This window comes from Parasteatoda tepidariorum, chromosome 1, assembly GCF_043381705.1.
Source record: "Parasteatoda tepidariorum isolate YZ-2023 chromosome 1, CAS_Ptep_4.0, whole genome shotgun sequence".
Lineage (NCBI taxonomy): Eukaryota > Metazoa > Arthropoda > Arachnida > Araneae > Theridiidae > Parasteatoda > Parasteatoda tepidariorum.
The window spans coordinates 94,568,408-94,574,407 of NC_092204.1; positions in this window are offsets into that span (position 1 = coordinate 94,568,408).

Sequence of the window (6,000 nt, forward strand, 5' to 3'; positions counted from 1 at the left end):
CAATGAGGTGAACCGGGGTTCGATCTCGGCGACGGCTGGTCGATACGAATTCCGCATCCGGCTTGCACCAACCACAGTGCTGACTTGAAATATCCTCAGTGGTAGACGGATCATGGGTTAGAGTTCCCTTGCCGTCCGGCTAACCGTGGGAGGTTCTCATGGTTTTCCTCTCCATGTAACGCAAATGCAGGTTAGTTCCATCAAAAAGTCCTCCACGAAGGCAAATGTCTCCCAATACTCGATCCATGAGTTCCCTTGTCTTCTGGATTAGGTTCTAAATTACAAGGCTACGGAGTTGAACATTAATAGTCGTAAACCCAAAATTGGATCGGCTGTTCAACGATGGTTTAAGAAAAAAAGAAACGCATATGAAGGAAAGTCATTACAGAAGATCTTGTGTTTATTAAATGTAAAGTAAGGTGTTTAAACATTTAAAATCTTAAGCATTATCAAAACATTTTGAGAAATTTATTCCAGCTTTTTTAAGCAATTATCATTTTTTACGTTGTATTCAACACAATAAAGAAGTTCATAAAATGTTAAATAATCTGTAATTTGCCGAATAATCTATCGTTTTCAGTTGTTAATCAATTTAGAAACTTTCGATTATTCTTGAAGGTTTTAATTCTCGTTGAACAATAAAACTGAATCACCATAAACATATTATCAAAAACAAATACAATAACTCATTATTTAGTGTAAGCTTAAGGGATCAATAATAATATCTCCAGTAATCATCGGAAAAATACATATTTTTTTTAGAAGTTTAACACCAGTAATAACATTTTGATGATCGTCATTAATGGTAATGCTTCGCAAGCATTTAAGAACGAAAACTTAAGCAAGTTTTAATGGCGTAATAATATTGCTACACAAAACGGTCGAAAAATGAAAAAAAATAAAATAAAAGTCAAATTGATGCTTTTGAAGAAAACTTGAGATACGCTCCATAATCCGCTGGTGTAAAAGAAACTGGAATTTAATAGCCCATTGTAATTTAAAAAATATCTAATTTCTTACGTACCATTAAGGATTAATGTAAGATAAGAACACGGGAGAACAATTAGGTAAGCATCATAAACTGTGAAGAATATCTATTTAGATTAGACTTCGCCATGAGTCTAATATATCATTTAGATCAATTTTAGGCTTATATGCATGGTAAATTGCAAATTTTTTTTATAAAAAAAGAACCCAAGGCTATGCGAGAAATTGGTTTTTTACTTTATTTTAAAATCTATTTTTTAAAAACAAATATATTTTTATAAAGGCACTCTGTAAAAACTGTGGTGTAATACCTCTTCGATTTTAGAGTTAATAACTCCGAAAACTGATTGAATTTTTTATTTCAAGTTGAGACCGAATTAAACTTTTATATGCACTTTAAAGGGTGTATTTAAATCTAAATGCTTGCATTTTTTAAACTATTCATGAATTATTTTTGTCTCCGAAAACGCCAATTTTGGCTGTGTAGATAATATATCGTCATTCACAGATTTCAGTGCAAAGATAATTGCCAACTTTTAATATAATTTTTTTTTCTTCACTAAAATATTAAACTGCGATTCTTAATATGAATAATTTAATTACATTTATGGATAGAATTTTGAAAATCATACGGTAAGGGCTGTATCTACGGAACACCCCGAGAAAATAAATGAAATATTGTTCATTTATTTTCTCGGTTCTAATTGTTCAGGAAGCAAATTTGAATTAAAATTTGTTACGATTTTTTTTCTTTTTGTTGAGTCATTAAAATAATCTGCGTTTCATATTTTTTTATATTTTTATTTGGTATTTCATATTATTTATTTTTTTACTTTTTGAGCATTAAAAGCACACCTTAAAAGTGCAACATACCACAAAAGAAGTTTCAATTAACTTGCCGTAAATAAGTACTATTTACTAAACATAAAGTACAGAACGAATGTTTATTTATTTTTTATTCTCACATTTACGCCGCTCTTTTTGACAACTCTAATTAGAAACATTTCTTTGCTCTCACCTTTTCTAGCAAAAAAAAAGTTATCAATGAAAGGAAATCTTTTATAAACATTTTCTTTGACGAGCACAAAAGAAAAATACATTTCTTTGAATTGAAATATCCAATCATTCGTTTCTTTCAAAAGTTTTATTTAAAACGTAAAAACTGAAAAAAAGAACAATCTATTCCGTTTTAAAAACTCAATTAAAAATTATTCATCTCTTCATTATTCTGATGAATTATTTAAACTCATGCTCTTCTTTTAATTTTTATAAAAATTTAGCTTTTGAGAAATATCATTCAGTTTCTGAAATGTTAATTGGTTTTGTTGAAGCTGCATGTTTTCTGTCATTTCTCATTACGTTTCATAATGCTAATTTTTGCAACTGTTTTTATAATAATTTGTAATTGTCTTTGTTAATTATAAATTATTTTTTAAAATGAAGTAAAATCGAAAATTAAACAAAACGTTTTGCTTAAAAGAACCTATAGGAAAGTTGCTAAAATGGCGAAAAAATTATTTGGCTATTTCAACATTTACTTTTGTTCATCTACTTTCTTTTGTAGGGGGGGGGGTTCTTTATATAGGCAAGTGTCCATTGTTGAATTCTTGTTATTCCAAAAATAATTTTAATTTTACTCAGTTTCGTGTAGCTGTTTTTGTTACAAGATTTATACGGTTCTGAAAAACCTTAAATAGTGTTAATATTAAAATTAAAAAAATTCAAAATTTATTATTTTAGATTTCGCTTTAAATTTAAAAATACGAAACCAGAGATTTTGAAACTAGATATGTTTAACGTTCTAGATACGATGTTTATTTGGAAGTACTGAATGTGGTGAAGAAATTGCTAGAATGCATCTTTTGTTATTTCCTTTTCTACTACTTTTTAAATTTTTTGAGAACCGTACAAACTTTGTGATAGAATACAAATGCTTTTTACACAAAACGTGAGCTTTTTACTGTTTTACGAAACATGCCGTATTGGATTGCGTGTATAGAGTAGCATATCTGATTATTAGTCTCTGAGGTTCTGTTGCTGCATCAGATTTGAAATTTTTGATGGAAGTTTCGAATAAATGCCACTAAATTACGTTTATACAAAGATCTTCTTTTTTTCAATGCATAAGTCGTTGTGACCTTGTTGGTACAATTCTTAAAAATGCTCTTACTGCATTAAGATGCATCATATGGATGGTCAATTTTTAAAAATGATCTTACTGAATTACGTTTGCTTGATATGGATGGTCAATTCTTAAAAATGCTGCTACTGCATTAAGTTGCATGATATGGATGGGCAATTCTTAAAAATGCTCCTACTGCATTAAGTTGCATGATATGGATGGGCAATTCTTAAAATTGCTCCTACTGCATTAAGTTGCATGATACGGATGGTCAATTCTTAAAAATGCTCCTACTGCATTAAGTTGCATGATATGGATGGCCAATTCTTAAAAATGCTCCTACTGCATTAAGTTGAATGATATGGATGATCAATTCTGATCAACAAAACGGGAAAAAACATAAACAAAGAATGCTTCAAAATTGCTCAAAATATTACCCAGCTCAACAATAAAAGCGCATTTTTCTTTCTTGTTGGATTTGATTTTAAATAATTCTGAACTAATAAACTATTTTTGTTCCCTTGCAACTTATTTCTCAAATATCGAAAAATTAAATGTTGCATTGATTTTGGAGCATGCTTTTCAAAACCTCTATAATTACCGTTGATTAAACCTACTTTATAGATTCTGAAATAATTGTGATATTTTACAGAATTTGATTCATTAATTTTCTTGTTATGTTCCAAATTTTTGCAATTATTGTTGATTAATACCAAGCAATAAAATAAATACAAAGAAACCTGTCAAAGTTTACTTCTATAAACAAGAACCGAATTAATTCTATTTAATAATAAAGTCTAAAGTTTTTGTAATTTGAGAGCCTGATTATCTTGATCTTCTATGTTGGTAAATTTTCCTAAGTCTAATTTGTCGACCATTAATATTGAATACAAACCCCTCAAAACTACACCAAAAATCTTTTTTTTATAGAAAATGTTCTATGTTGTCTATTATATAATAGAATTGCACGGAATTGGGGCTAATGTGATTGGATGTGAGTTGACCATATGGAGAAACTATATAGGAGGCTTTTATAACAAGGAGGTTTCAAAATTCGAACAATTTAGTAAATGTTCAAGACGCAGTTGAGGATGAGGAGTTCTATGAATAAGCACAAAAAAAATCAGAAATGGAAATACTGTACTTTTGGTCCTATAAGCAAGAACCTTTCTCAATATCTAAAAACAAGATAACAGTAGAAAAATAACGAGGCAAACACGATACAATAATAAAAAGTGGTTTAACTAGTGGTTAATTTAATTTCTTTGCAACTTGAGTTACCAACCACTTAATACCTATTTCTTATCTGCTTTTTATCTTGCTCATTTGTGGTACTCTTTTTCATACTGGGAAAACCAATTTTCCTTATTGCAGTATGTTTGCCTCTTTATCTTTCTTTCATTATTTTGCGTTTAAACACTGAGGAAGGTTGTTGTTTATGGTAACAAAGCTAAAGTAGGTCCATTTCTGTAATTTGGTGCTTTATGTTGTTTTTCTCCAAAAATTGTTTCCCGAATTCTGAAATAAATAAATGTAGTAATTCATTTCCTTTGATCCATTTTTGTAACATTGATTCCAATATATTTTGTTTCTATTGGATCACCCTCAGTAAAAATACATGTTCACGATCCAATGATAAAATCTCTTTAGATAAAGAAAGGAGACAATTCTCAAACAGTCAAATATCACTACTTTTGAACTTCTGCAAGCTATAAAATGTATACTTCCTTGAAAAGTAGATAAAAGCAATAAAATACTTTTAATACGGTTTTCATAATAAAAATTGGCAATTTTCACCAAATGGCAGATTCCAGAACAATTTCTTTTTAAAAAAGCATCTAAATATTGCTTCAAAATATTGTCAAATCCATAAAACTTTCTACTTGATCGCTTATTATTAATGCAATCGCGAAATATTGTTAAGAAAATAATTTTTAGGTCGTAAAGGGACTCAGAGAAAGTATTTTTACGTTTTCGTTTAATTGCTTCGGCATTAATTAGAAAGGAGCGGTGATTCGATAGTTTAACATTTTCAGAAGATTTCGTTTTTTTAATTCGAAAAGTTTATCCAGAGTGTTTTCTTTGTGGAGACGTAAAGCTCTAATTAAGTTAATTTTCTTCCTGAAAAGCAGTTGAGGCGCTCGAGAATTGCTGTTCGGATTGTAAACGAAGTGGGTGAAGGAAAGGTGCCTACAGCACTCTACACACTACAGTATTTGGAACACTAGCAAAGAAAGATTTTATTGGAGACTTTTTTTAGTTCTTGAATGTTTCAGAAGCCAATTGGTGAGTAATCAATACTCTTTGTTGACTTGGGAATCTTTAAAGGTTAAAAGTTCAAGTACTTCAAAAAGTTACTACATTATTTGAATGTTTCATTAATAATTAATTTTCCTATAATTATTAAAAATAAAAATAATGAACATTTTTAATGCTAAAAGCCATTTTTTGAAAAGCTTTTTCGTGAATTGGAGATGCCTATTTAAGTTCTTGAATGTCTTAGAAGCCTAACGGCGAGCAATTAATAAACTTTTTTTGACATCTTGAGCTCTTTAAAGATTGAAAAGTAACTAACATAGCGGTAAAATACCATGCTGTTATTAATGCTATGTTAATAATTACTATGTTTGTATGATCAGATTTATTGTTGTATCTATGCTAATGCTTGATCTTACCTAATCTGGGTGGTGGGAATTTCAAATCTGAAATCAGTTTTGCCACTAAAGCTACAGACTTATTTTAAAATAGCATATTTCGTCTATTTTTTGACGAATATATAAGTTCAAAACCGTTATTAAGAACAGGGAGTCGCATAAATGCTGAGAAGAAACTTCTAGAGCAGTTAGGCACATTATCAGGATTAATATTGCATAAGAGAGAAAAATATCTTT